Source organism: Mauremys mutica, chromosome 1 (genome assembly GCF_020497125.1).
Source record: "Mauremys mutica isolate MM-2020 ecotype Southern chromosome 1, ASM2049712v1, whole genome shotgun sequence".
NCBI lineage: Eukaryota > Metazoa > Chordata > Testudines > Geoemydidae > Mauremys > Mauremys mutica.
The window spans coordinates 106163814-106185366 of NC_059072.1; the positions used below are offsets into that span (position 1 = coordinate 106163814).

The 21553-nt window shown below is 41.9% G+C and overlaps 1 protein-coding gene and 1 long non-coding RNA gene across 5 annotated transcripts in view; one reads left to right on the top strand and one right to left on the bottom strand.

Moving 5' to 3' along the window:
• The window catches only part of LOC123360278, a 45212-nt gene extending 31947 nt beyond the window's left edge, over positions 1-13265 (top strand). Inside the window, exons 2-4 of one of the 2 annotated variants that reach the window (XR_006575996.1) lie at positions 10694-10754; positions 11620-11812; positions 13132-13265. This is a non-coding gene — a long non-coding RNA (uncharacterized LOC123360278). Of the gene's footprint in view, positions 1-10693; positions 10755-11619; positions 11813-12728; positions 12850-13131 lie in introns of those variants that run through there. The other variant, XR_006575997.1, reaches the window with a different exon arrangement.
• CHRM2 (cholinergic receptor muscarinic 2) overlaps positions 1-21553 on the bottom strand; it is a 130199-nt gene that overhangs the window by 34890 nt on the left and 73756 nt on the right. The window lies entirely within an intron of this gene.

Genomic DNA, 21553 nt, shown 5'->3' on the forward strand with positions numbered 1-21553 from the left:
AGCTACGTGAATAGCGTAGCTGAATTCGAAGTACCCTAGTTCGAACTACTCACCCGTCCAGACGCCGCGGAATCGAAGTCCGCGGCTCCAAGGTCGACTCCGCCACCGCCTTTTGCAGTGGTGGAGTACCGGAGTCGACCGCGGCGCTTCCGGAGTTCGAACTATCGTGTCCAGATTAGACGCGATAGTTCGAACTCCGAGAAGTCGAACTCACCGCGTCGACCCGGCTCGTAAGTGTAGACTAGCCCTTAGAGACTAACAAATTTATTTGGGCATAAGCTTTCGCGGGCTAAAATCCACTTCAGCGGATGCATCAAGTGGTTTTAGCCCATGAAAGCTTATGCCCAAATAAATTTGTTAGTCTCTAAGGTGCCACAAGTACTCCTCAATAAATCTAGTATAACCCTAATTATGTGAGCTATTTAAACCAACTGTTGTTTCAGTTAGGAAAGTGAAAGCCCACTGAGTCTGAGATATCTTGAACCTCTCAAACTTCTTTTTGGTTTAAGGATTTACCATTTTTTTCTGATTTCACAGCGGAGCTAGGGGTTTATCTAAAATAAAGAGAATATTTACTGGAATAAAAGCTGAATTCACTTTTTCTGCTGTTTCCGCATGCCACTTCTGTGTTTGTCTTCTATGAATATTCTAGAGAATAGATTTAGCAGTGGGGATGTTCATAAAAACAGCAAATTTTAAGTGGATATTAAGAAAATAGCCATGGAAAACAAATTTTGAATTCCTACATGTCAGTATTCACAATGGAAGCCTGACTGCCTTTGTTCCCAGTCCCTGCTAACTATCACTGTTTGAATTTCAACTAGTCACAACAAACTGCTCACAAATAATGTAGAAGCCAAGGGCCTCGCTGAAGTCAAAGGAAAACCTCTCACCCTGAATCTTTTGAGACCCAGGCTTCTTGTGCTGTTTTGCTACTCACCTTGCTCACCAGAATGTAGCACAGATAGACAGCCAGAGGAATGCAATCATGAAAAAAAGAAACAAACATACAGTCCTGGGTTTGTTCTTGACAGGTTTCCAAGCAGAGAAGTTCTCCAAGTTGCTGTCAGTGTTGTGGACCTCACATTGTGGAACTGACAGATACATCATGATCAGGCAGGAGGTTTTATTTTTATCTTGTGTTTTTAGGTTATATTTAGGGCATACCAGCCTGACAGTATCTATGTTAATGATCACGTGTGTGTGCAACTGGAAGTCTCCCTTCTACTGTTGAAGAGATATAAAACAGGCCAGAATGGCTGCCTTCATTCAGATGGAGATAAAACAGAAGACCTGATTATTCAGTCGTTTCAAGATCCGCTGGCCCTTTCCTCAGGACTAGGGATCTGCTGTCTTGGCAAATCCCAATTTTGGTAATTACATTTTGCCTCAATTCATAAATGTCATGGCCAGGTCATGGGCAGACAGACCTAGTGGTCAGAGTCCGGGTCCACAGTCATGGGACGGGAGCCAAGAGTCAGCTGGGTCAGGATACTGGGAGATCAGAAGCAGGAGACAAACTTGAGAGCACAACCATGAATCAGGCCGGGTCAGGATACTGGGGGTCCGAGGCAGGAGACAAACTGAAGATGAGAACCATGGGTCAGGAGTCAGAGTCAGGCTGGGTCAAGATACCAAGAGGTGAGAAGCAGGAGACAAACTGGAGTCTGGAACTACAGTCAGATGCCGGGAGTCAAGCCAAGAAGTTTGGATGCAAGGAAGTCAAGCTAGGGGCACAGGAGCCACACAGTCCAGAGCAAGCTGGAGCCCAGTTGCATGGACAATTTCCTGTTCTTGTGCTTGGTTTATATAGAAGCTGTGGACCAATCAGGATTCCCAGCATTCTGCCAGTCAGGGTCCAGGACTTGAGTCCTCTGTCAGGGTTCAGCTTCTGTCCTAGGAAGTGTTAGCAGGTGACTGGGTGGCAGGCTGGAGCTTACTAGACAGTTCCAGACAATATGGAAGAGACTTTCAAAGGCACCAATGGTGTTTAGGGGCCTAAATCCTATTAAATGTCAATAGGAATTGGGCACTGAACTGCCACCAGCACCTTTGGCAATCTCATAAATAAATAAAATTTAGCATTTATTGTGCTTCTGTTCTTCCAACCCCATTGCAAACAGAACTGGAAGAAAGCAGCAAAACATTTCCCAGCTGCTCTTCATTCAGATTTGTAAACACTTGGCTTTAGCTGTGTTCAGACCCATTTGTAATTTCTTTTGGCTAATGTTGTAGGCTGGGATTTTTGGAGGCGCTTAAGGGAGTTAGGCATCCGACTCAATGAATTTCAATGGGATTTAAGCACCTATCTCATTTGAACGCCTTTGACAATCTCAGCACTTGCAAAGAAGATACTAGCAGGAATATATGCAGAATCAGAAGATTGCAAGTAAACAGTGAATACATACAGAAACATGGAGAAGCGCTTTGCTTTCTTGCTCATGTCTATCTTCAACCTTTGAGCATGCCCAGTGTGAGCTAGATGTTTCTAGAGGCCAGAGCAAATTCAGATTGAGCTGATTGCCTGTATAGTTGGGGGGGGGGGGAAATGCTCTGTTTTTTGTCCAACCAGCCTGCCTCTTTCCTGAACACTGCAATTGCTAATGGAAAGAACGGAAGGATCGAAGACCTCAGCAGCTATCCAGCTATCCCCCTTTCATTGTTTTGATTGGGCCCATGACTGTTCTCCCATCTTTCCTGTTTTCAGTGGCCCTGAGAAAGCACCTGCCATTCAGAGCTTCTGAACCACTCAGGCGCACAGCCCCCTCCTGTGTATTTTAAAACACCTCAATGGCATCCATATCATCCAACCATCCATCCTGGCGCCTTACAAGACAGTGCTTTTTCCCCATTTCCCATTCTTACAAGGCACACAAATCTCTCAAGCTTGGTTAACATATAATTGCCAATTTGGCGCAGAACTCAGGGCAGCTCTGCCACAAAACTAGTGGGGGCCTGCCCACATAATTCAGGTCTAATGTGGTGCACGGTATCACAGGGTCTTAGATACAGTATTTCTCACGTTCCATCCTGATCTGCTGAGCAGTGTTGTCTGCTAGTAAACAGCTGCTGTAATTCACCCAACAGGCATCTGCATTTTGGTAATGGACGAAGGGATCCCTAGGTATGTAAGTTGTATAACACTTTAAGCTTGTAAAGTAATTTGGAGCCCTCAAGAAAGGGATAAAAGGCATTTTGTGGATGAAAGAATATAGTAAATAATGAAAAGCATGGTAATAATGGTAAATAATAATATTATTAATTCATCTAAGAAGGAAAGGCAGATCAAAGGAATACAATTCAGTCTTTGGGATTAACTTATTCTGAGGAGGAGCCATGGATAACATACTTAAAGAAAAACTACACTGGAAATTAAAACCAAGGAAATAGCCACAGGGGACAGAGTTACTGGAATGGAACTGAAGAGTTCCTGGCAAAGATTGGGCCATCATGTTGCTAACAGAAGGAGGGAAAGAAGTTATGTGACTGCCATGGGCTACTATTTTTAGAAATAAGATCATACTCATAATAGATCTAAATCATCAGCAGTGTTGGGTGGAACCAAACCTTGTAACCAAGTGGTTAAGACAAAAGAAACATTAAAATGCTAAAAACACAAGAAGAAACAAAAAGCCCACTTTCTACTGTATAAGAATGGCCATACTGGGTCAGACCAGTGGTCCAGCTAGCTCAGGATCTTGTCTTCCAACAGTGGCTGCTGCCAGATGTTTCAGAGGAAGTGAACAGAACACGACAATTCATCAAGGGATCCATCTGCTGTTGTCCAGTCCCAGCGTCTAGCAGTCAGAGGTATAGGGACAACCACAGCATGGGGTTGCACTCCTGACCTTCTTAGTTAAGAGCCATTGATGGACCTATCCTCTATGAATTTATCTGATTCTTTTTAAATTCAGTTATACTTTTGGCTTTCACAACTTCTCCTCGCAACAACGTCCACAGATTGGCTGTGCGCTGTGGGAAGAAGTACTTCCTTATTTTTGTTTTAAACCTGTTGCCTATTAATGTCATTGGGTGACCCCGGTTCTTGTGTTATGTGAAGGATTAAATAACATTTCTACTTCACTTTCTCCAGACCATTCATGATTCATATCCCCCCCCAGTTGTCTCTGTTCCAAGCAGAACAGTCCCAGTCTTTTTAATATCTCCTCATACGGAAGCTGATCCATACCCATACCCATTTTTGTTGCCCTTCTCTGTACTTTTTCCAATTCTAATATATCTTTTTTGAGACAGGACAACCAGAACTGCACAAAGTATTCAAGGTGTGGGCCTACCATGGATTTATATAGTGGCATTATGATATTTTCTATTTTATTATTTATCCCTTTCCTAATGGTTCCTAACATTCTGTTTGCTTTTTTGATTGCTGCTGAACACTGAGCAGATGATTTCAGAGAACTATCCATGTTGACTCCTAAATCTCTTTCTTGAGTGGTAACAGTTAATTTAGACCCCCATCATTTTGTATGAATAGTAGTGATTATGTTTTCCAGTATACATTACTTTGCATTTATCAACATTAAATTTCATATGCCATTTTTTTGCTCAGTCACCCAGTTTTGCAAGATCTATTTGTAACTCTTTGCAGTCGGCTTTGGACTTACCTATCTTGAGTAGTTTTCTATTGTCTGCAAACTTTGCCACCTCACTCTTTATCCCTTTATCCAGATTGTTTATAAATATATTGAACAATACTGGCCCCAGTACAGATCCTTGGGGGACCTAGCTATTTACTTCTCTCCATTGTGAAAACTGACCATTTATTCCTACCTTTTGTTTCCTATCTTTTTACCAGTTACTGATCCTTACTTTGCTTAAGAGCTTTTGGTGAGGGACCTTGTCAAAGGCTTTCTGAAAGTCTAAGTATGCTATATCAAATGGCTCACAATTGTCCACATGCTTGTTGACACCCTCAAATAATTCTAATAGATTGTGAGGCATGATTTCCCTTTACAAAGGTGTGCTGACTCTTCCCCAACATACTGTGTTTATCTATGTGTCTGATAAGTTTGTTCTTTACTATAGTTTCAACCAATTTGCCTGGTACTGAGGTTGGGCTTACCAGCCTGTAATTGCCAGGATCGCATCTACAGCCTTTTTAAAAAATTGGCATCACATTACTTTTCCTCCAGTCATCTGATACAGAGGCTGATTTAAGCAACAGGTAGTAGTTCTGCAATTTTATATTTGAACTCCTTCAGAATTCTTGGGTGAATACCATCTGGTACTGGTGATATATTAGTGTTTAATTTATCTATTTGTTCCAAAACCTCCTCCATTGATATCTCAATCTGGAACAGTTCCTAAAAAGAATGGCTCAGGTGTGGGAATCTCCCTCACATCCTCTGCAGTGAAGACCAAAGCAAAGAATCCATTTAATTTCTCCACAACGGCCTTGTCTTCTTTGAGTGCTCCTTTAGCATCTCACTTGTCCAGTGGCCCCACTGATTATTTGACAGGCTTTCTGCTTCCGATGTACTTTAAAAAAACTGGTTAATTTCGGTCTTCTGCTAGTTGCTCTTCAAATTTTTTTTGGCCTCCCTAATTATAAAGCACTTAGATCCAGATTCTGGCTGTGACACAGGCCCTTTGTGCTGCTCTGATGGTGTCAAGGGACCACAAAGCTGAGCTAGCCAGATAGATTAGTGAGTGTTCTCTTGTTCTAGGGAAATCTCTGGGTGGTGCAGAGCTGACATTTTAAAACACTTTCAAATGTGACTAACTAGAAGATACCACAGGTGGGCATGTTGGAGACTTTAATACACAGGACACTAATTAGAGCCATTTCTGTTTGAAAGTGATGGCATAGGGGAGTCCGGTGGTACATTTGGAAATGTCTCATTCCAAAAATCAATGACGACTATAGGAAACTCATACAGCACATCAGCACCATTAGCCTTGAAGACCACAGCTTTCAATTTACCCAGGAATCTGTACAGAAGGGTAGTGGCAGTGCACGCTTCTTTCATTCCCAAGAAACTGTCTAAGCCCTGCCCTGAACAGGAGGAAAGAATCACCACACTAGAGGTATTTTATACTCCATGTCCTTTCAGTCTTTGACTTGACTTTGCTGAGATGACTAACAATAGAGTTGATTATCAGTGGCGGTGATGGTGGTTGTTGAGGCGGACATCTGCTCACCAGGAACTGGACTCCGACCACTAGCTCTTTTCACATCAGCCAGCACACAGCTGACAGATGGCAAATACATCCAGTCACAGCTACAGTTTACAAGGCCAGATATCTGTAATACAACAGTTAATTTGCCTGACAATGGCCATATCTTGAAAAGTAGTGTGTGATCGAATCACAGATGTGAGACCAGTAATGGGATCATTCTTCATGGTAATCTGCAGGAATGGGCAATACTGTTAGCAATTAATAGTAATATTTTGCATTTATGCCGCACCTCTCATCAGTGGATTACAAAGCTCTTTAATGGTATGTCTACACTATACACCCCTGGCAGTGTCATGGAGGGTAAGTGTAGGTACAAGCTGCAGTGAAAACCAAGCTGCCCCGACACTGTGGTGTGTAGCTACATGTGGCAGTGAAAGGCTCTGGCGGAGGGGTGCAGGGCAGTGGGGAAAGGCTGTGCCAGTGTAGAGCTGCCGGAGCCTTTCCCTGCTACCTCCCCCCTGACAGAGCCTTTCCCTGTGGCAGGGAAAGAGTCCAGCAGTGAGGAGGAAGTGGGACACTACACTGCTAAAAATAGCAGAGTACATGGGAGTGGCATTGCTTGGGCATGCAGAGAGCCATGTAGGGTAAATACCCACAGGGTTCAGGCATGTCTTTCCTCGCCTAAGCAGTGCCTCACTGTCTACACCATGATTTATACCCATGCTAGGAGGGCATGTAGTGTATGTACTCTACACACTGCCAAAAGGAGTGTGCAGTGTAGACGTGTCCAAAGTGGTGTCAGCCCTGTTACAATGTAAGAAACTGAGGTCCAAAGAGACTTAGGAGCAACATCTCTGTGCAAAGGTCTCCTACGTGGCAGAACGGATGCAGTTCCACGGCACAAGGTTTGTGTTGAGGAGAGGGCTGCAGGCCATGCGCCTCCCCCCTCCCGCACTTTGCACAGAGTGTTCCATAAAACACGGCAGGGTGGGGAGGGGCTGAGGGTATGACAGAAGCTGGCGGGGGACAGAGCCAATGGATTGCTTTGTAAATGTTCTGGCTCCCTACAGAGAGATGCAGCACAGACAGGATCAAGGCGATTGCAGTGGCAGGGCTGCAGTGGCAGCTGCTCCCTGGCCAGATGTGGGAGTTAAAGATTCCTCCTCCGAGCCCTTGGGAAGATCACCGGCTCGCAGTCTGCTACGCAGGATGTATGATGATTCCCAAGAGTTGGGCTGAGGTCTCCTGACTTCCCAGACTCTGGGCTGAATTAATAATTGCCATAGAACCCCTTTATAGCAGCCAGTGTGATGCAAAGAAGCCATAGGGCAGGCGAGGACCTCTCTGGGGCATGCTCTCAGCACAAGAGGCTGCTATGACAAGTACAGATCTAGCTCTGCCAAAGCTGTATCGCTTCCACAGGGGCCCCAGTTCTAGGGCTGGGAGTAAGAGGGGGTGTGACTGTGTCGAACCTGCTTGCATCAGTGCATTGGCTCTTTGGATGTACATCTGGAGCATGAGGTAAAGCCACCCTTAGGCAGGGATGAATCTGGCCCTATGCCTCCATTCACCCCCATTTTTCATTCCTGTCTCATCCTGTGATAACACAATGGCAGCATCTTTGCAAATGGGAACAAACAAAGGTCAGTGGGTAGGTTCTGACCATGCAATCTAAAAAAAACCCAAACAATTGTTTCTCCAGCCTTCCAGTTCCAAACAGACTCACAGGATACCAGTACTACAGGTTTGCACACAAGGAAGCTTTCTCATTTCTCCAGCTTTATGATAGGCTCTGCACTCTCTTCTTCCCCCACCCCTCCACTTACTTTACCAGCAGTCACCTGCCAGCCTCAGCTTCTGGTCCCAACCACATGCCTTGAGGGGCCAGGTGTTTCCTCCCTCGCTACAGTAACCATGACACTAACACAGTCTGTACTGATCATTCTGCTTTGATTCTTTTAGATTTCTCTCTATGCAAACACTCACAACAGAAGTATCACAATCAGGTCAGCCACCCGTAGCTCACTCACAAAGGCACCCAGGAAAATACTTAGGGGTTATTATATCACAGTTTGAGCTGGATACATGACGGGCCATATCCTCAGCTAGTGTAAATCGGTATGGTGCTATACCAGTTCCCATCAGTGGAGGATCTGTTCCTACAATTGTAAAATAACATATTTGAGGAATTCCATGACATTTTTTCAATATTTTTCCCATTATTTGCCCAACTCTAATCACAGTGCAGATAGATTAGGGTTGGCACACATGCCATTTTTTTTCCTCTCCTGATTTTACTGGGCCATTCCTATATTCTGGAAGTCTAACTTGTAAGGTATACAAAGGGTCCCAAAACTTCTGGGGCTGTGCAAGGGCAAAGTGCTGTATCCTTGCATGATGACATTGTATTATATAATGCAGTGATATTTACCTTGAGATGGAAACTAAACACTTTTAAAATCTGGGCTTTAGTTCCCAATTTTCTCCTTGGAAGTTTTTGTCATATTTTATCTGTCTTACTATTTGGACTGTAATCTACAGGGCAGGGACTCTTTCTCACTATGTGTTTAGACAGTACTTTGCACAGTGGAGTCTCTGGGCATCACTAATAAAATAATAATAATAATGATAAAAAATGTGTCACAATTCTGTGATGCATGTGTTATTCTCTCTCTCTCTCCCCCCCACCCTCCCGGATAAACAGCAAAAGGCATTGAACCCTCAACGCTCAATAAACTATATGTCTTTTATTTTTAACCGTGTGCTACCTGCAGTAACTTGTACCCAATAAATTGGTAGGAATTAGTGGAATTTCTCTGCAAGCCATTGGTGGTGACCATTCACTCATGAGACACCTTTTCTAAGGCAGGCCCAGGAGAATGCTCAAAGATAATGGAAAAAGCAGGGGCTGAGACAGGAGTAAATGATAAAAAGATTAAATTTAACTCAGCAGTGCTAGGCTAACCCCTGGATGAAAGCCTAGCAGTTATACAGGGAAGTCAGTTTGAGTCCTGCAGAACTGGTCTAAGAAAGCCCATTAAATAATAGGTGATTCATTCTTATCGCTCCCCTTCTCTTTCACTTTTATGGGCTGAACAGTAAGAGATCCTTTATTCCATATTTCTCTTTTCAATGAAACAGTAAATAAGCAAGTGCCAAGCTCCAGCTGTAATAACAAGAGCTGGCAAGAGCCCAATGGGTCTGCACTGTTTTTTTGTTTTGGTTTGGTTTTTTTTACTTTTTATTTATTAAAATGCGCTGGGTGCAGATTTACTTTCTTTGCTCCTTCTATATTATTGCTTCACCTGCCTTGAATTGGGAATTGCAGGCACTTTGATAAATGGATTGTAAAGTTGTCCAGATTCACTGTGGCTTCTTAAAGTGCCTGTGTATCCTCGGCCAAAATGCAATTTTGTAACTTCCTGCAGCAATTGCTCCTCAGTGAATCACAACAAATATCACTCTGCCTCCCACAGAACAGGACACTAGGGGGGCTATTTCCTCCCTTCCCAGTGGTGAAATTATGTCAGTGTCACAAAGTATTTTATTACATCATTGAAATCATGTAGCCACAACTGGTCCTGGCTTTAAAGGTGAACAGCAAAGCTACAGTCACGTTCCAGGGCCAGATTCAATTAGTTTTGGATCAGGCCTAAAGTAGACTTTCTCTGGGAGTTAGGCACCTCAATCCCATTAGACTTCTAGCTGTCTCTTTAGGCACCTAAATACCTTTATAACTCTGGCCTTTACTCTGCAAGGAATCTCATTGATTTCAGTGGGACTACTTGTGGAGTGAATCACTGCTTATGAATCATTAGGGGTATCAGAATGTGGCCCAGTGACAGAAGATGTTTCATTGTAACCAAAACAACTCATCAGCAATGTAAAACTGATGCATTGTGGGATATTTTTGGTAAACCAGAGAAAGTGATGAAGGAATCCACAGAGGGAGTGGTCAATTTAAAATGTATTTCTTGGCTGGATTCCCACCTCAGATCCCAAACCTGCATAGTGAAGAGTTTCTCCACACAAATCTGTGCTTAGCTTGGTGGGTTTTTTTAGTTCACCTTACAACTGCAGGTCTAACAAAATACACTCTTCTCCATCAGAACACTGAGTGAGGATCACTTCTCTCTGTTAGGAGATATAATGCAACTAATTACTAATGTTGCATTTCAGTGCTTCATTTGATTTATATTATATTCACACACACACATACACAAAGGCTCCAAAACAGAGATGATTTTTCTGCTGGAAGACAAAATCTCTTATATACTGTTTTAAGAAGTCAGTTCATGAGTCATACAGGATACGTTTTACCTCATTAATCCATCTGAGCCCTCCTGATATATGCTTCATGAGTGCTAAATAAGACAGCCTTGATGCAAACAAGAGCTTATATCATTTTTCTGTGATCATATATTCTCAGGTGATTCTGCTCAGAATACAGGTGTATTAAAATACAGCCTGCTCTTAAATTCTTTTCGTTGCACTTTCAGCCCTTGTCAAAATTACTAACGTGCCTTTAGCTTAATCTTATTTCTCATTACAGAGTCTCAAAACTGCCTGAAATATTCATGTGATGGGAAAGGAAGAAAGTGAAGAGTCAATTGGTGGGTGTCTTTTCCAGAAGCTGAAGAAAAATCACATAAGCTGAGGAAAATGTCAATGCCTGAAACTTTTACTTTTTTTTTTAATTGACAAATGTTGCCAATTAGATGTTTTATTTAAAATGTGTTTTTCTGTCCAAATCTTAATGAAAAGTAAGGACCAAAAGCCAGATCATTGCCCCTGAGAAGGCTACAGCAGAGTTTTTCAATCTGTGGTCCACAGACTAGGTACAAGGGGTCTGCAAAAGGTTGTCATTACCATAGAACAGTGGTTTTCAATCTGTGGTGTGCGTGCCCCGGGGGGGGGGGTCCTCAGACTATGTCTAAGATTTCCAACAAGGCGCGCACCTCCATTTGAAATTTTTTAGGGGTTTGCAAATGAAAAAATGTTGGAAAGCACTGGGCTACATTATTCCAGGGATGGAAAGCAACCTTTAAGAGAGACCTGTTGAGACGTCCCATGCTATAAGGGAATCGTGACATATGCCTCCACACACTATAAGGGGCATTTATGGAGCATGTTTATGGCTCTCTATTGATTCCTCAGCTGCCACAACACTGAGTGCCATTACAGGAGCCTTCAGTCTGCTCTAACTTAAGACATGGACCAAATTGCCCCTCAGTAGCCCGGAGGATCAGGAGAGCACAAAAGTGGCATAAGACCAGCTTCACTCTTATCCCCTGGGCCCTGCACCTGAGCCCCTCTTGTCTGGACTTAAGAATCATGTCCCTGAACTGCAGCTACAGTTAGAAAAGTGACTATAAATGGCCTCATGGAGATCCTGAGAGGCAAACTGGCCTGGGCTCAAGTGTCCCTATTTACTTCCTGTGGCATTAAGTGCTTCTCTTCCTTGTTTTGCTCCTGCAGTTTAATTATCTACTAGTTTCAAACTGGCTGATACATGTCGGGGAGTTGGATGCAGACAGGAGAAAGACCCCACTGGAGCAAAGATGGTGGTGTAGAAGCTATGTGAGAAGAACCCACCATCACAGCAGGAGAGAAGGAATGGTAGATAATGCAGAGGATCAAGTGCATTCATTGCCAGGGAGATAATGAAGAGGTAGGGAGGAGGAATTGAGGAAAACTAAGGAAGTGATGAGGGGCAGGGCTAAGAGAGGGATGGGAATAGAGTGAGAGACAAAGGGATAGAAGAAGGGGAAAACATGAGAGGGGAATGAAAAGAACAGCAGAGGGGATGAGAAGGGAAGAAGGAGGACAAAAGGAAGTTGAAAAGAAAAATAACAATGAGACAGAGAAAGAGGGAAGAAAAGGTGATGACTGTTGACATGGCAAAAGGATTTGTGGTTTCATGAATAAAGCTTCAGAGAATATTAAAATTTCCCTCGTAGTGGAACCCCAAGATCATTTATGTCTAAATGGGACAATAACTGCAAAGAGAAATCACTACATGTGAGTAAAAGAGAGAAAAGATCAGAGAGAACATGGGCCAGATTCACTGCTACATTGGCTGGTTTGGTTTTTTTTTTTTACCATTCCATCCATGCAACATAACCATAAACTAGAGGATTAAACTATGTTTACAGTTTATGGCTGCTCTCTATTGCCAGAGCAACACGAAGTATTCAGCATGTATTAGGAAATATGGGTCTATCTCTCTCTCTCTCTCTCTCTCTCTCACACACACACACACACAAACCCTACATCAAAAGAACATTATTAAGATTACAAAGTCAAGCATATTCAAGTTAGGAAGAGGCAGAATTAAGGCCTCCTTGTGAGTGTGCATTGTGACAGTGTAATTTTTAGTCTCTGTATTTGTCTCTTCAGGACATTAGTTCTGTGTCACTACCTAATATTTTAGAGGAAATTGCTCCATAATGCATTGAGTTAATTAATTGTGCACAATGCACTTTCTGGCCTTCCCTCACCCTCTGTTTCTAATCTTAGGGAATGCCTGGATCTCATCTCTATTCTTGTCTCCCATTTGTCCACCCCCCCCCACCCCCTTTGTGCAGAGTCAGTAGGAGAAAAATGACAGTCTATCGAGTATGTTATAAATACCTTGAAAGGAGTGGAGTAAACAACATGGTAATAACATTTCATAAAGCTGGCCAGCCAGCCAGCCTCCCAAGTGAGACACTTTTTATTATGTTCCGCTCCAAGTGTCATTTCCCTAATGCTGCCCATACATCTTGTGCTGGGTGACAAATCAAATCTGTATTCACTCTTGCTTTCTCTGGCAGCGGAGAGGCACGGCAGTGGCCGGCTCATGGCATATAAAGTGCGTCATAAAACTGCAAGGGTTCCCTCGTAATTTATTCTCCTGGCTTTTGTTTTGTTGTTGTGAGGGAGGAGGGGGACAGCAGATGACTGCAAATGTGCATTCTTTGACTGCCTTGCCTGATCTGTTTCCTTCAGGCGCTGTGTTGTTTGTTTGCTTTGACAATTGCACATGCCAGAGAAATAGGCGCAAGCTTCAGGTGGGGCTTGAAGGGCATGCCCTATCCTACACAGATGGAGTGGAGTCTTCAGTCAGGGAGTGGATGATGCCTCGTTATGGGTGACTGAGGAGAGCAAATAAACAAGAACAAAATAAAATGACAAATCTACTCCTCTGGTGGTTATTTGTTTGGGCCAGTGAAGATAGTATTCTGAAAGCAATTGCTTAAGCACCCACCTGGGATTGAATGAACTGGGTGGGAGAGACAGAGACAAAGGGTCAGGGACATACTGGGTTACTAAAGGTGATCTAGGTTCAGTCTCTGTTTCAATCACCAGTTAAGTGAGCTTGATTTTTTCATGCCAGTGCCATAAAGAACATGCAACTAGATTTGCAGTACTGAATAAACCTAATCTCTGCCCATGTCTCCATTAAGGAGAGACCAATAAGTATAATTCAAAAACCCACACTGAACCATCCAGCTAATCTGCAATCCCAAGGCAGGTACATCTAACACCCTCACAGTATTTACATCTTTTGGAAGACCAGTCCCCTCCATCAAAAACAGCTCCAATAGTCAAAGGCCTCTTCCTCCTCATCATAAATGTCCCTGCTCCTGGTCAATGCATGTGTTAAGCTTTGAAAACCTCTACAGGGGAAAAAGACACAAAATCTTCACTTCCATCCCCCTAATCCACATCATGAATTGATCTGATTGTTCTTGTTGCTTCAAGAGCTAACTCTTGCACTTTTTACTCAATGTGATCCAGTAATGGAAAATAATGTGAATAATTATTTGAAGGAAGAAAAATAGCAACATTGGCCAGGAATATTACTCCCAGTAAATTATTCCAAGCTGCGCTGCTCCCAAGCCCTGCAACTGAATGGGCCTGACACTTTGAGACTCAAGAGTCTTCTCTCCACATACTTCAGATCAATACTATCTCCTTCTCTTCTTCAGCCTACATTAAGGTTTATTTAGCTGATCCTGTTCCCACTGAGAGATTGAAAAGATTGGTAATGTTTACCTTAGAGATGAGCCAGTTAAGAGGAGACTGGATAAAGATATACAAAATAATGAATGAGAGATCAGGTGGGTGAGGTAATATCTTTTATTGGACCAACAATGTTACCTCACCTACCTTGCATCTCTAATATCCTCGGACTGACACAGCTACAACTGCACTGCATAAAATAATGACTGTCATACAGAAGGTAGATAGGGCACTTCTGTTCAGCCCCTTTCAGAATACAAGAACCAGGAGACATTTGAAACAGAACATCGGCAAAGTTAGAACCAGTAAAAGGAAATTATTTTTCACATAGTGCACAATTCACTTACAGAACTCCTTGCCACACAGTGTCACTGCGGGCAAGAGCTTAGCAGGTCTAAAAATAGATTGGACATTGATATGGCTAACAAGAATATCTAGAGGTATTTTAGTACAAATTTAGCCAAAAAAAAAAAAGGAGTTTGGATACAAATATAAACTCTTCCACTCAAGGGCTTAAGGTTTTAGGCCAACCTCTAACTATTCAGGATTAAGAAGAAACTTTCCATACGAACAGGTTATCCCATGACTGCTTTCTGCAGGGCTGCTGGACATTGTGAAAGACAAGGTAATGGACTACATGGACCATTGGGTTTTTCCAGTGTGTCCTCTGTTTCCATGTTCTACCAGTGCTTGTCTAGTGAAGGGTGTTTTGGGATCTAGGACAGACCATGCATAGTTCTTCAGCCCTGATTAGAACACTGGCTCTCCCATATTTGCCTGTCACCAGAAAATCAGACATCCCCCCATCTTCCGCACCTCAGTGTGCTCTGGGAATCTCCCAGGAACTCTCTGCAAGAGCAGAGGGGTTTTATTTCTGGACTCTGACTAAAATGCACTTACAATGACATAACTGAAGTTATTGATAGTAGTAAGCAAATGTACCCATTCTACACTTTGCAGCAATGTTTAGCAATTTGTATCAATGTTTAGTAATTACACAATCCATTCATTAACTGAGTAATGCATTTAATTACTTTGCACGTGGTATTTAGGAGTGTCCCTTGTTATTTTGTTTTGTGACTTAAGGGCATTAAGAAGTTTCCAATAATATGTACTTAGGTAATTGCTAGTAAATACAGATACATTACAGGTACCTATTTTACTCTGTACCAGAAAATAATGCCATTCTTGCTGCTGTAATAGCAGGGGATCCCAAAGGTCAGGACTAACATATGTTGGCAGAGTGCCAGGACTGAGGGTGTGGCTGTTTAGGAAGGACTGAAACACACTTTTAAATTTGTGTGAGGCCCCAGAATTGAAATATCAGAGGAAGTTGCTGGTCAAAACTGAGATACATTAACAGGGCTGTGTGAAGGGAAGTTTACTCTACAACTATCTGTACTATGCTCCAGACCTTCCATCCTCTGGTTGTAAAGCAGCATAGCTCTATTGAAGCCAATAGAGTTATGCCAACTGGCACCCGCCGAGTGTCTGGCACTATGTCTGATTTTAACCGGAACTATCATTCTCTCACTCACAAGCACAACAATTCACATATGTTTGTAAAAGGCAGTGATAGATTATGGGGGTGACTGTCTGGCTCAGAGGACTGGATGAAGGGCCGTAGAGGCTTTTACATCTAGGACATTACCCATTTCAGGTTAGTAGTGACTGAAAATTGTTGCCATCTCATGGCTATTTAATAGCCTGTGCAAAATGAATTGCTAGGCTCAGTCCATTTCCTAATATCCAGGTTTTCACACTCTTCCCCTGCTTCCTAACCCTCCCCACACAGTATCACAATCAGCACTAATTACCATCACTGCTGACAGCTCTAGTAGAAATGTCAAGGACCAAATGGTCTTGAAGATTAACTATCCTCCCTGCATGTCAGGGCTGAGGCACTGAGGTAAGGACTCCCCTCCTTTCAGAGCTGTGAGTATGGCACCTTTTGCCAGCACAATCCTCCCGTATCTTTTTTTAAAGACATTTGAAATGATAACGGAGAAAATCCCCTCTGTTCTTAGCAATCCCTCAGCTGATTTCTTCCCTTAAAAGCCTCTCAGAATCTCCAGAGACAATTGCCCACAGGTTCTGTCATGAAAGGAATGAAGACAGAGACTCAGCTCTCCAGGAGAGCTCTGAGACACCTTTAACTGTAACATAACTGATGTTTTTATGGAGTTCCACATCATTTACTGGTATTAAACACTGCAGTGGCTTAATCCTTCCTCACACAATGTGTAAAAAACAAATAACAGCTCAATAGACTTGAACTCTCATGAAGGGCAGACAGTGCAGGCCAGCCAGCATGAAAATACCTTAATTATACTTCACTGGAGAGATATCACAGGCGATGAAAGAAGGCACGCATTTCTTCTTTCATCACTTTCCTTGGGGGGGAATTTATTTGAGGCATACAAATGATTGATAAAAATGGCTTTTGGGTCTAAAGAGGGAGTTTCTGGAGGCTGAAAAAAGAGAAGCCTCTGGAACAAATAAAAGGATGCACCTTCAGCGGACACCAGCAAGCACTCATAGGAGCAACTCCTCCATTTCCTTACAGGAAAGCCTGCCCAATGAACATTGGGCACTGCACTGAAATGTCCTATCACTGGACACTAGACATATTTGATCAGCTCTTTGCTTGACTTTGGGAAGGACAGCCCTCCTTGATAGACACCACAGAGATGTTTGCCCTCACTGAACACAAGATATTTCGGAAGAGCTACCTCACTGGAGCATACAAGCAGCATTCCTTTGATAGTTGTTCAAACGTTCTGCCTAGCCACTGAGGGCCAGATTTTTAAAGGTATTTAGGTGCCTAAAGACGAAGATAGGCACCTAATGGGATTTTCAAGAGCACTTGCTGCCAAACTCCCATTGACATTTTTGCTAGTTACAAAATTCATTCTTTGCTTAGGTGAGGCTCAACTGAAATAGGCATGTCAAAAATTAAATGCATTTTTGGAGCTTAACCCAAAGCTCATTGAAGTCAATGGGAGACTTTCCATTGACTTCAATGGCTTTGGATCAGGCCTTTGCAAGCTGCATAATATCTAGTATAGTAGGGAGTGTTGCAAATTACACTTAAAGTACATTGGGTCTATTCATCCTTCTCTTCATAGATTCATAGATTCATAGACTCTAGGACTGGAAGGGACCTCGAGAGGTCATCGAGTCCAGTCTCCTGCCCTCATGGCAGGACCAAATACTGTCTAGACCATCCTTGATAGACATTTATCTAACCTACTCTTAAATATCTCCAGAGACGGAGATTCCACAACCTCCCTAAGCAATTTATTCCAGTGTTTAACCACCCTGAGAGTTAGGAACTTTTTCCTAATGTCCAACCTAAATCTCCCTTGCTGCAGTTTAAGCCCATTGCTTCTTGTTCTATCATTAGAGGCTAAGATGAACAAGTTTTCTCCCTCCTCCTGATGACACTCTTTTAGATACCGGAAAACTGCTATCATGTCCCCTCTCAGTCTTCTCTTTTCCAAACTAAACAAACCCAATTCTTTCAGCCTTTCTTCGTAGGCCATGTTCTCAAGACCTTTAATCATTCTTGTTGCTCTTCTCTGGACCCTCTCCAATTTCTCCACATCTTTCTTGAAAGGCAGTGCCCAGAACTGGACACAATACCCCAGTTGAGGCCTAACCAGCGCAGAGTAGTCATCTTATACATCATCCAATATTTTTATGTTGTGCAGAACAACATTTGATAAGAGTCTCAAAATTACCCATCTCTAATGCTCAAATGATCTGTAAATACATTTTTGTGTGAGTACCTGTTACAGGTAACTAATCTGCTTGCTGTGTGCCATGGTAAATGATAGCACCAAAGAAACCTATCAATGTTGCCATAATAAACTAGGGCAAACACTAAAAAAAAATTTGCTTTCTCTTTCTTGGCAATTCATGTAACACATTGCAGATCACTCGAATGAATAAAATTGACTGCATAAAAGAAATATGTAGCAGAAATGTTTTACTTATGTTAGTCGGCTTCTGGCACAGGAACAGAGAATGCTGGATAAGGCCAAAATAGCCTGTCTCATCAGCTATCCTGTCTCCAACACTGGTCAGTGCTGGATATTTCAGAATAAGAATTAAAAGTGGGATTTCCAAAAGCTCCCAGCATTGGCTTACCTCTGCTCCCGCTGAAGTCAATGGTAAAACTCCCATTGGCTTTTCAGTGGAGGCAGAGTTGGGCCAGTGCTGAGTGCTTTTGAAATTCCCATCCTCGGTCCCTAGAACTCCAATAATGCACCTTTTTCCAAATCTTACTAAGCTATTAGTCTCGGTAATATTTTACTGCAGTGACGGCGAACCATTTAATTAAATGTTGCATAAAACTGTATTTCTTCTCATCTGTTTTATATCCATTGCCTACTAATGTGTCTTATATTATGAGACCAGGTAAACAGAAGTGTCCAGTTGGCCTTCTCCATGCAATTTATTAGTTTTATTATCTCTCTCTTTTCAAACTAAACTGTCCTACTCTTTTCAGTCACTCCTCACACTGATTCACTCCTTCAGTACCTCTGGACCTTTTCTACTTCTTCTCTGTCTTTTTTTCCAGATTTGTTGATCTAAAGTGAATGCAGCACTGACGGTGAGATGGAGGCATTAATTTATATAATGGCGTGATATTTTCCATCGTATTCACTTTTCCCTCCTTAACATCTTGCCTATTTTTGACCAACATTAGAGTAGTGAACAACAACAATTTTCTTTACCCTGAAAGGTCTGGTTCAAAGCCTATCAGTATGTAGGGGTAGTCTAAATTGTTCCTTCCTTCTGAATTGTTTCCCCCACTATCTTGCCTAATTAGGTCCTTCTGGAGTTCCTCAAATCCTTCCTTGCCTTTCCTGACTAACCCAAATAACTGCCATCAGCAAATTTTGCCAACTCACTATTCACCCCCTTTTCCAGGCAGTTAATAAATATAATGAACCACCAGGCTCCCAGTACTTATCCCTTGGGCACCCCCATTTATTAACCTGTTCTGATGCTGAGATTTAATAATTTATCATTACTTCTTGCTTCCTGTCTCTACAAGCATTTTTCATTTTGTGCTACTGCAACAGTTCAACTCAGCTGAGGCATTCAGGATAATAGTCTCCAGATTTAAATTGGGGGATCGTGGTAACTTGGCAGTCTCAGAGACATCCTCAGTTCTAGAACTGACTACCCTCATGTTCACAAGATCCTGACAAGAAATCTTGAAATTTCAATATTTGTTTTCATTCTGAAATTAATAAAAATGTGAAATATCAAAAATTTTCACGGAACAAAAAGTTGAAAAAAAATTTCTGTTCAGAAATATTGAAACACAAAATGTTATTTCCAAATTTTGATGCTTGACATTTCAAAATAGTGGTTTTTTTCACAAGTGGAAATGGTGAAATGTCAATTTGAAACAAAAATTTCATTTGCAATTTTCCCATTGAAAAATCAGAAAAAAAGTCAAAAGTCAAATTTTCTCATGGGAAATTTCTATTCTGATGAAACTGCACAATTTGCCAGGAAAATGTTTTGATCAAAAATTTTAACTAAGTATTTTATCAAGTTTTCCCCAGCTAAAGGGAAATGACTTGAGAAGGAGAGTTTTGGTGCCAGTTTCTCAGTTGGTATAAGTGCACTGAAGTTAATTAAGGGAATTAAAGAAGTCAACTAGATGAAAGAGCTCACGGACTTAAATGTAAAGGAGGCTTAAGATTTCCTTCCAAATCAACCATACAAAAACTGCCTGCCATTTACATTCCAAGCAAAGATGAAAAACTTGTAAGGAAAGGCTCCAGACCCAGCTGGATGAATAACCACCTCAAAAAGCAGAGATCCTGTAGGTAATGGGAAAAGAGGTTGCTCAGCAAAAGAAAGCTATATCTTGGAGGTTAGAAAATATAGGAATAAGGTGAGAATTACTAAATATCAAGATGAATTAGCCCTTGTCAAGAAAATTGAAATAAATAATAAGCAGTTTTGTAGTTCTATAAATAAAAAGAGTATAAGGAAGGATGAGGCTGCAGTGCGATGGCAAAGAGATTAGATAATCTAGGTATGGCCCCAAAAGTAAAATAATACTTGGCCTCCATTTTCAATAAGGATGATAATATGGAACATGGGCATGAAGACAGGATGGCTGATGAAAATGAGTATGTAGAAATGGAATTACCACATCTGAGGTGGAAGAAAAGTTTTAAAAGCTTAATGTGCTCAAATCTGGGAAATCGGATAATTCCCATCTCAGCATACTGAAAGAACTGGCACATGAGATTGTTTGTCCAGTAGCAAGAATTTTTAATGAATCTGTTTACTCTGGAATAGTACTGTATGATTGGAAAATAGTTAATGTCATACTTATATCTAAGAAAGGGAAAACAAAGTCATCTAGACAATTACAGGGACCTGTTAGTCTGACTTCAGTAGTATAGAAGGCTTTAGAACAAACTGTGGAGGAAAGAATAATTAAATGGATGGAGATAAATGGTAAAGATGATGAAATGCAACATGGGCTTAGCAAAGTTAGATCATGCCAGACTAACCTGATTTCCTTATTTGAGAAAAGAACTGATGTTTTAGTTAAGGGAAGTGCAGTAGATCTAATATATTTGGACTTCAGTAAAACATTTGATTTTGTACCATATGGGAAATTATTAGTTAAATTAGAGAAGATGGGGATTAGTACAAGAATTGTAAGGAACTGGCTAAAGGGGAGAAGGCAACGGGTTGTGCTGGATGATGAACTATCAGACTGGAAAGAGGTTACTTGTGGAGTTCCTCATGGATTCAATATTTCTATTAATGAGCTTGGCACAAAAAGCAGGAGTGTGCTAATGAAATGTGTTGATGATACAAAGTTGGGAGGCATTGTCAATGCAGAGGAGGATAAGAATATTGCACAGGAAAATCCAGATGGCCCTGAAGATGGGAGTGACAAGAATGAAATGAAATTCAATAGTACACAGTGCAAGATCATGCCCTTAAGGTCTAGTATTAAGAATTTCTGCTACAAGCTGGGGGCTTGGAAGTTGAAAGAAACAGAGGAGAGAGACCTGGGTGTGGAGGTTGATCACAGAATGATTATGAGCCATCAATGTAATGTGGCCATGAAAAAGGCACATGTGATCCTAGGTTGTATCAGGATGAGGCATTTCTAGTAGAGATAGAGAAGTATTAATGCCATTGTACAAGACACTGGTGAGACCGCCACTGGAATACTGTGAACAGATCAGGTCATCCGTATTCAAGAAAGAATAATTCAAATTGGAACAGGTGTAGAGAAGAGCTACTAGGATGATCAATGGAATGGAGGGTCTATGTTATGAGACAAGACTGGAAGAGCTTGGCTTGTTTATCCCAGTAAAAACAAAGGCTGAGAGGGGATGTGATTGCTCTC